Here is a 9,719-nt window from a genome sequence, read left to right as displayed (position 1 = left end):
GGGGTGGGATTAGAATTAGGGTTACTGTGAGGGTTAGAGTTAGGGTTAGGGTTAGGGTGAGGGTGAGGACGAGGGATAGGATTAGGGTTAGGAATAGGGTTATTGTTAGCGTTAGGGTTAGGGTAAGAGAGAGGGTGAAGACAAGGTTTAGGTTTAGGATTAGGGTTAGGGTTAGGGTGAGGTTGAGAGTTACTTTTATGGTTAGGTTGAGGTTTAGGGTTAGTGTGAGTGTTGGGTGAGCGTGAGGGTAAGAGATAGGTTGAGGGTTATGGTGAGGGTGAGACTTATGGTTAGGGTTAGGGTTAGGGTGAGGGTTAGTGTGAGGGTAAGGGTTAGGGTTAGGTTTAGGGTTAATGTGAGCATTAGGGTTAGGGTTAGTGTTAGGGTGAGGGTTAGGTTTAGTGTGAGGGGTAGGGTGATGGTGAGGTTAAAGGTTAGGGTGAGGATTAGGGTGATGCTGAAGGTTAGGATTATTGTTACTGTTAGGGTGAGGGCAAGGGTTATGTTTAGGGTTATGGTGGTGGTTAGGGTGAGGGTTGTGGTTAGGGTTAGCATTAGGGTTAGCCTGAGAGTGAGGGAGCGGGTAAAGTTTAGCATTAGTGTTAGGTTTAGGTTTAGGCTTAGGGTGAGTTTGATGGTGAGGGTGAGGCATAGTGTCAGGCGTAAGGTTAGGGTGAGTGTTAGTGTTAGGGAGATATTTAGGGAAAGGTTGAGGGTTAGGGTGAGGTTGAGGGTTAGGGTGTTGGTGAGGTTTAGTGTTAGGGTTAGCATTAGGGTGAGGGTTAGGGTGAGGGTTATGTTGAGGGTGAGGGTTAGGGTGAGGGTTAGGGTGAGGGTAAGGTTTAGCATGAGGTTTAGAGTGAGAATGAGTTTTAGGGAGAGCGTTAGGGTTAAGGTGAGGTTTAGGGTGAGAGTTATGGTTAGCGTTAGGGTAAGGGTATGTGTTCGGGTGAGGGTTATGTTTAGGGTGAGGGTGTGGGATAGGGTTAGGGTTAGGCTGAGGGTGATGGTGAGGGTAGGGTTAGGGTTAGGGTGATCTTTAGGGTTAGGGTGAGGTTTAGGTTTAAGTTTAGAATGAGGATTAGGCTGAGGGGTGGGGTTAGGATTAGGGTTAGGGTGAGGGTTAGGGTTAGGGTTAGGGATATTGTTATGGTTAGGTTTAGAGTTAGGTTTTGAGTTAAGTTGAGTGTGAGGATGAGTGTTAGGATTAGGGTTAGGAATACGGTTATTGTTTGTGTAAGAGAGAGGGTGAAGATGAGGTTTAGGGTTAGGATTAGGGTTGGGGTTATGGTGAGGTTGAGGGTTAGGTTTAGGATTAAGTTGAGGTTTATGGTTAGTGTGAAGGTTGGGTGAGCGTGAGGGTAAGGGTTAGGGTGAGGGTGAGACTTAGGTTTAGGGTTAAGGTGAGGATTAGGGTTAGGGTTAGGGTTAGGGTGAGTGTTAGGGTTAGTGTGAGGGATAGGGTAAGGGTTAGCCTTAGGGTTAGGGTTAGGGTTCGGGTTACTTTGAGGCTGAGGGTTAGGGTGAGGGTTAGGTTTAGGGTTAGGGTTAGTGTGAGGATTAGGTTTAGGGTTAGGGTTAAGGATAGGGTTAGGGTGAGGGTAAGGTTTAGGGTGAGGTTGAGGGTGAGATTGAGGTTTAGGGAGAGGGTTAGGGTTAAGGTGAGGGTTAGGGTGTGGGTTAGGGTTAGGTTTAGGGTGAGGATATGTGTTAGGGTGAGGTTAAGGGTGAGGGTTAATGTTAGGGTGAGGGTTAAGATTAGGTTTAGGGTTAGGCTGAGGGTGAGGGTGAGGGTGAGTGTTAGGGTTAGGATGATTTTTAGGGTTAGGGAGAGGTTTAGGTTTAGGTTTAGGTTTAGGATGAGGATGAGGTTGAGGGATGGGTTTAGCATTAGGGTTAGGGTGAGGGTTATGGTTTGGGTTAGGGTTATGTTTAGGGTTCGGGTGAGGTAAGGGTTAGGGAGAGGGTAAGGGTGAGTTTGAGCGGTAGGGTTAGGTTTAGGTTTGGCCTGAGGATTCTGGTGAGCTTTAGGATTATGTTTAGTGTTAGTGTTAGGATTAGGTTTACGGTGAGGGTTAGGGCGAGGTTTAGGATTAGAGTTAGGGTGAGGTTTAGGGTGAGGGTTAGATTTAGGATGAGTTGTACGGTGAGGATGAGGGTTAGGTTTAGGGTGAGGGTAAAGGTTAGAGGGAGGGTTAGAGTGAGGGTCAGGGTTAGGGTTAGCATTAGGTTTAGGGTGAGGTTGAGGGTTAGGGTTTAGGGTGAGGATTAATGTGAGTTTTAGGATGAAGGTTATGATTACGGTTAGGGTTAGTGTGAGGATTAGGTTTAGAGTTAGGGTTAGGGTGAGTGTTAGGCTGAGCAGTAGGGTTAGAGTTAGGGTGAGGGTTAGGTTTAGTGTGATTGTTAGGGTTAGGGTTAGGGTGAGGGTATGGGTTAGGGTGAGCGATAGGGTGCGGTTGAGTTTTAGGTTTAGGTTTAGGTTTAGGATTAGGGTGAGGGTGAGGGTGTGGGTTAAGGTTAGGTTGAGGGTGATGGTAGGGTTTTGGGTTAGAATTAGGGTGAGAGTTAGGATGAAGGTTATGGTTAGCATTAGCGTTAGTGTGAGGATTAGGGTTATGGTTAAATTTAGGGTTAGGGTTAAGGTGAGTTTGACCATTGGGGTTAGGGTTAGGGTTAGGGTTATTGTTAGGGTTAGGGTTAGATTTAGGGTTAGGGTGAGGGAAAGGTTTAGGGTTAGGGTTAGCATTAGGGTTAGCTTGAGGATGAGGGAGAGGGTTAGGTTTAGTATTAGCGTTAGGTTTAAGGTTAGGCTTAGGGTGAAGGTGATGGTGTGGGTGAGGCATACTGTGAAGTTAGGGTTCGGGTTAGGGTGAGGGTGAGGATTGGGGTGAGGGTGAGGGTTATGGTGTGGGTGAGGCTTAGGGTGATGTTGAGGTTTAGTGTGAAGGTAAGGGTTAGGGTTAGGATTAGAATTAGGGTAAGGGTTAAGGTTAGGGTAAGGGTGAGTGGTAGTTTGAGAGTTAGGGTTAGGGTTAGGTTTAGGCTTAGGATTAGTGTGAGGATTAGGGTTAGGGTTAGGGTTAGGGTGAGGGTAAGGTTTAGGGTTATAGTTAGGGTAAGTTTTAGGGTGAGGGTTAGGGTGAGAATGAGGGCTAGTTTTAGTATGAGTGTTAAGGTGAGGGTTAGGTTTAGTGTTAGGATTAGAGTGAGGGTGAGGGTTAGGTTTATGGTGAGGGTGAGGGTTTGGGATAGGGTTAGGGTTAGGGTGAGGGTTAGGGTGAGGGTTTGGGTTAGGGTTAAGTTGAGGGTGAGGGTTCTGTTGAGGGTTAGGGTGAGGGTTAGGGTTAGGGTGAGGGTTAGGTATTGGTTTAGAGTTATGCTGAGTGTGAGGGTGAGGGTTAGGGTTAGGGTTAGTGTGAGGGTGAGGGTTAGAATTAGGGTGGATTTTAGGGTTAGGGTGAGGGTGAGGGTTAGGTTTAGGTTTACATTTAGGATGAGAGTTAGGCTGAGAGTTATGGTTAGGGTGAGGGTAAGGGTTAGGGTGAGGGTGAGGAATAGGGTTAGGGTTAGATTTAGCATGAGGATTCAGGTAAGCATTAGGATTACAGTTAGTGTTAGTGTTAGGGTTAGAATTAGGATGAGGGTTAGGGTGAGGGTTATGATTAGGGTTAGGGTGAGGGTTTGGGATAGGGTGAGTTGTAGGGTAAAGTTGAGGGTTAAATTGAGGGTGAGGGTAAGCTTAGATTGAGGATTAGGGTGAGGGTGAAAGTTAGGGATAGGGTGAGGCCTAGGCTGAGGGTGAGGGTTAGGGTTAGGTTTAGGAATAGGGTGTGGATTAGGGTTAGGGTTAGGGTTAGAGTTAGGGTGAGCATTAGGCAAAGGGGTAGGTTTAGGGTTAGGGTGAGGGTTAGGTTTAGTGTGATTGTTAGGTTTAGGGTTAGGGTGAGGGTAAGGGTTAGGATGAGGGATAGGGTGAGTGTGAGGGTTAGGGTTGGCATTAGGGTTAGGGTTAGGGTTAGGGTGAGGGTTAGGTTTAGGTTTAGGATTAGGGTGAGGGTGAGAGTTAGGGTTAGGGTGATGGTGATGGTAGGGTTTAGGGTTAGGATTAGGGTGAGGGTTAGGATGAAGGTTATGGTTAGGGTTAGGGTTAGTGTGAGGATTATGTTTACGGTTAGGGTTAGGGTTAGAGTTAGGGTCAGGGTGAGGGTTTGTGTTAGGATGAGCGTTAGGTTTAGGGTTAGCATTAGGATGAGGGTTAGGGTTAGGGTTAGGGTGAAGGTTAGGGAAAGGATGAGCCTTTGGGTTAACATTAAGGTTAGGGTTAGGATTAGTTTCAGTTTTAGGATGAGGGATACTTTTAGGTTTAGGGTTAGTGTGAGGATTAGGTTTAGGGTTATGTGTTAAGATTAGGGTTAGTTTTGGAGCAAGGGTTAGGGTTAGGGTGAAGGTTAGGTTTAGGGTTAGCTTTAGCGTGAGGTTTAGGGTTGGTGTTAGGTTGAGGGTTAGGGTGAGTGTGAGGGTTCGGGTTTGGGTTAGGGTTAGGGTGACGGTGAGGGTTAGGGTCAGGGTGAGGGTTAGGGTTAGGGATAGCATTAGAGTGAGGGATAGGGTTAGGGTTATTTTGAGGGTGAGGGTTATTGTGAGGGTTAGGGCTAGCAATAGGGTTAGCATGAGGGTGATGGAGAGGGTTAGGTTTAGCATTAGGGTTAGGTTTAATGTTAGGCTTAGTGTGAGGGTGATGGTGAGGGTGAGGCATAGGGTCAGGGATAGGACTAGGGTTAGGGTGAGTGTTAGTGTTAGCGTGATATTTAGGGAAAGGGTGAGGGTTAGGGTAAGGTTGAGGGTTAGGGTGAGAGTGAGGTTTAGGGTAAGGGTTAGCATTAGGGTGAGGGTTAGTTTGAGAGTTAGGTTTATGGTTAGGTTTAGGCTTAGGATTAGTGTGAGGATTAGGTTTTGGGTTAGGGTTAAGGTGAGGATAAGGTTTAGGGTGAGATTTAGGGTGAGAGTGAGGTTAAGGGAGAGGTTTAGGGTTAAGGACATGGTTAGGGTGAGGGTTAGGGTTAGTGTTAGGGTGAGGGTATGTGTTAGGGTGAGTGTTCGGGTGAGGGTTAAGTTTAGGGTGAGGATTAGGGTTAGGGTTAGGCTGAGGGTGAGGGTGAGGGTTAGGTTTAGGTGATCTTTAGGGTTAGGGTGAGGTTTAGGTTAAGGTTTAGATGAGGGTTTAGGCTGAGGTGTGGGGTTAGGATTAGGGTTAGTGTGAGGGTTAGAGTTAGGGTTAGGGTTCTGGTTAGTGTAAGCGTTAGGGTAGGATGAGGTTAAGGATTAGGGTTAGGGTTAGGGTTAGGTTTAGTGTGAGGGTTAGGGTTAGGGTTAGGGTTAGGGTTATTGTTAGGGTTAGTGTTAGGTTTAGGGTTAGCTTGAGGGTGAGGATGAGGGTTAGGATTAGGGGTAGGAATAGGGTTATTGTTAGGGTTAGGGTTAGGCTAAGAGAGAGGGTGAAGATGAGGTTTAGGGTTAGTTTGAGAGGTAGGGTGAAGGTGAGGGTGAGGGTTAGGCTGAGGCTGAGGGTTATGTTTATTGTTAGTGTTAGGGTGAGGGTTAGGGTTAGGTTTAGGGTTATGGTGGGGGGTAGGGTGAGGGTTGGGGTTAGGGTTTGGGTTATGTTTAGGCTGAGGCTGAGGTTTATGTTTATTGTTAGTGTTAGGGTGAGGGTTAGGGTTAGGTTTAGGGTTATGGTGGGGGGTAGGGTGAGGATTAGGGTTAGGGTTAGGTTGAGGTTTAGGCTTCGTGTGAGTGTTTTGTGAGCGTGAGAGTCAGGGTTAGGGTGAGGGTTAAGGTGAGGGTGAATGTTAGGGTTAGGGTTGGGGTTAGGGTGAGTGTTCCTGTGAGGGTGTTGTTTAGGGTTAGCTTTAGGGTTAGTGTGAGGATTAAGGTTAGGGTTAGGGTTAGGGTGAGTGTTCGGGTTAGTGTGAGGGGGTAGGGTGAGGCTGAGGGTTAGGGTTATTGTTAGTGTTAGGGTGAGTGTTAGTGTTAGGTTTAGGGTTATGGTGGGGGTTAGGATGAGGCTTGGGTTTAGGGTTTCGTTTATGATTAGGATGAAGTTTAGGGTTAGGGTGAGGGTTAGGGTGAGGGTTAGGGTTAGGGTGAGGGTATGTGTTAGATCGAGGGTTAGGTTGAGGGTTAGGGTGAGAGGGAGGATTAGGGTTAGCGTGAGTGTTAAGGTGAGGATTAGGGTGAGGTTTAGAGTTAGGGTGAGGGTTAGGATGAGGGTTAGGTTTAGGGTTAGGGTTAGCGTGAAGGTTAGGGTTGGATTTAGGGTGAGGGTTAGGATTAGGGTTAGGATGAAGGTTAGGCTTAGTGTGTGGGTTAGGGCTAGGTTTAGGTTTAGAGTGAGGTTAAGTGCTATGTTGGAGGTTAGTGTGAGGGTGAGGGTGAGGGTTAAGTTTAGGTTTAGGATTAGGTTGAGAGTGAGCATGAGGGTTAGGGTTAGGATTAGGTTAAGTTTAGGCTTAGGCTGAGGGTGAGGTTGAAGATGAGGGTTAGGTTAGGCTTAGGGTTAGGGTTAGGATGTGGTTTAGGGTGAGGGGTAGGGTTGGGGTTAGGGTGAGTGTTAGGGTATGTTTTAGAGAGAGGGTTAGGCTGAGAGAGAGGGTTACGTTTAGCGTGAGTGTTAGGGTGAGTGTTAGGGTGAGGGTTACATTTAGGGTTAGGCTTAAGGTGAGGGTGAGCGTTAGGGTTAGGGTTAGGGTGAGGGTTAGAGTTAGGGTGAGGGTGAGGGTTAGAATGACGGTAAGGATTAGGGTGATGGTGAGGGTTAGGGTTAGGGTGAGAGAAATGATTAGGGTGAGGTTTAGCGTGAGGGTGATAGTGAGGGTGAGGGTTAGGGTTAGTGTTATGGTTAGGGTGAGGGTAAGGGTGAGTGTGAGGTTTAAGATTAGGGTTAGGACTAGGGTTAGGGTGAGGGTTAGGGTTAGGGTGACGTTTTAGGTTAGAGTTAGGATTAGGATTAGATTTAGGTTTAATGTTAGGATGAGGGTTAGGCTGAGGGCTAGGGTTACGATCAGGGTGATGATTATGGTTAGTGTGAAGTTTAGGGTTAGGGTTAGGTTTAGGGTTAGATTGAGAGTTAGGGTGAGGGTATGGGTCAGGATAAAGTTTAGCGTGAGGTTTATGGTTAGAGTTAGGGTTAGGGTGAGTCTTAGGTTTAGAGTGAGGATTAGGGTGAGGGTGAAGTTTTGGGTTAGCATAAGGGTTAGTGTGAGGGTGAGGGTTAGGCTGAGGGTTAGGGTTAGGGTGAGGGCTAGGCTGAGGGTGAGGGTTAGTTTTTGTGAGGGTTAGTTTTAGTGTGAGTGCTAGTCTTAATGTTAGGATTAGGTTCAGGCTAAGTTTTAGGGTGAGGGTTAGGGTGAGAGTGAGGGTTAGTCTTAGCGTGAGTGTTAGGGTGAGTGTTAGGGTGAGGGTTAGGTTTAGGGTTAGGGTTAGGGTGAGGGTGAGGGTTAGGGTTAGGGTTAGGGTGAGGCCAAGGTTTAGGGTTAGGTTTAGGCTGAGGGTGAGGGTGAGGGTTAGGATTAGGTTTATTGTTAGGATTAGAGTTTTGGTTAGAATTAGGGTTAACGTGAGGTTGAGGGAGAGGGTTAGTTTAGAATTAGGGTTAGGTTTAGTGTTAGGCATAGAGTGAGGGTTATGGTGAGGGTGAGGCTTAGGGTGAGGGTTTGGGTTAGGGTTAGGGTGATGGTTAGTTTTAGGGTGATGTTTATGTTGAGGGTTAGGGTTAGGGTGAGGTTAAGGGTGAGTGTGAGGGTTAGGGTGTGGGTGAAGGTTAGGGTGACGTTGAGGTTTAGGGTGACGGTGAGGTATAGGGTGAGGGTGAGGATTAGGGTTAGGGTTACAATTCGGGTGAGGGTTATTGTTAGGTTTAGGGTGAGAGTGAGGGTTAGGGTGAGGGTTAGGGTTAGGGTTAGGGTTAGTGTGAAGATTAGTGTTACGGTTAGGTTTATGGTGAGGGTAAGAGTTAGGGTGAGGTTTAGGGTGTGGATGAGGTTTAGGGAGAGGGTTAGGGTTAGGTTGAGGGTTAGGGTGAGGGTTAGGGTTAGGGTGAGGTGAGGGTTATGGTGAGGTTTAGGGTGATGGTTAGGGTTAGGGTGAGGTTTAGGGATAGTTTTGGTGTTAGGTTGATGGTGAGGGTGAGGGTTAGGGTTAGGTTTGGGTAAGGGTGTGGGTGAGGGTTATGATTAGGTTTGGGGTTATGTTTAGGCTGAGGGTGAGGGTGAGGGCGAGGGTGAAGGTGAGGGATAGGGTGATGTTTAGGGTTAATGCTGAGGGTTAGGTTTAGTGTTAGGATTCGGATCAGGCTGAGGGGTAGGTTTAGGGTTACGGTGAGTGTTTGGGTTTGTGTCAGGTTTAGGGTTAGGGTTAGGGTGAGGGTAAGGGTTAGGTTGAGGGTTAGTGTGAGATTGAGGTTTAAGTTTAGCATTAGGGTTAGTTTGAGGGTTAGGGTGTTGGTTAGGGTTAGGGTTAGGATTAGGGTGAGGGTTAGGGTTAGGTTTAGGATGAGGGTGAGCATGAGGATGAGGGTTAGTGTGTGGGTGAGGTTTGGGGTGAGGTGAGAGTTAGGGTTAGTTTTAGGGTTAGGGTTAGGGTAAGGTTTAGGGTGAGGGTTAGGGTTAGGGTTAGGGTGAAGTTTAGGGTTAGGGTTAGGGTGAGGGTAGGTTTAGGGTGAGGTTAAGGGTTAGCGTGAGGGTTATGGTGAGGGTGAAGGTTAGGGTTAGCATTAGGGTTAGAGTGAATGTGAGGGTTAGGTTTAGGGTTAGTGTTAGGGTTAGGGTGAGGGATAGGCTGAGGGTGAGGGTTCAGGTTAGGGTTAGGGTTAGGGTGAGGGTTAGGTTTCGGGTTCAGTTGAGAATTAGTGATAGGGTTTGAGTGAGGGTTAGGGTTAGGGTTAGGGTGAGGGACAGAGTTAGTGTTAGAGTTAGGGTTAGGGTTATTGTTAGGGTTAGGGTGAGGTGGAGGGTTAGGGTGAAGATGAGTTTGAGTGTGAGGGTTTCGGTTAGGGTTAGGGTTAGGTTTATTTTTAAGGTTTGGTTTAGGGTGAGGGTGAGGGTTATTGTTAGGATTACGGTTAGGGTTAAGGTGAGGGTGAGGGTGAGGGTTAGGATTAGGATTAGGGTTATGTTTAGGGTGAGGGAGAGGGAGAGGGATCGGTTTAGGATTAGGTTTAGGGTTAGTGTTAGGCTTAGGGTGAGAATGATGGTGAGGGTTTGGCTTAGCGTGAGTGTTAGGGTGAGTGTTAGGGTGAGGGTTAGGTTCAGGGGTAGGGTTAGGGTGAGTGTGAGGGTTAGGCTTATTTTTAGGGTGAGGGTTAGGGTTCGAGTTAGGTTTAGACTGAGGGTGAGGTTTAATGTTAGTGTAATGTGTATGGTGAGGGTTAGGGCTAGGATGATGGTAAGGGTGAGTATGAGGGTGAGGGGTGGGTGAGTGTTAGGGTGACGGTGAGGTTTAAGGTGACGGTGAGGTTTAGGGTGAGGGTGAGGCTTAGTGTTAGGGTTACCATTAGGGTGAGGGTTATTGTTAGGGTTAGTGTGAGGGTGAGGTTTAGGTTGAGGGTTAGGGTTAGGGTTAGGGTTAGTGTGAAGATTAGGGTTAGGGTTAGAGTTAGGATGAGGTTTAGGGTGTGGATGAGGTTTAGGGAGAGGGTTAGATTTGGGTGGAGGGTTAGG

The sequence above is a fragment of the Dipodomys merriami genome, unplaced genomic scaffold (genome assembly GCF_024711535.1).
Source record: "Dipodomys merriami isolate MVZ:Mamm:240054 unplaced genomic scaffold, mDipMer1.0.p SCAF_149, whole genome shotgun sequence".
Classification (NCBI taxonomy): domain Eukaryota; kingdom Metazoa; phylum Chordata; class Mammalia; order Rodentia; family Heteromyidae; genus Dipodomys; species Dipodomys merriami.
Note: the sequence above shows the minus strand (reverse complement) of the source record.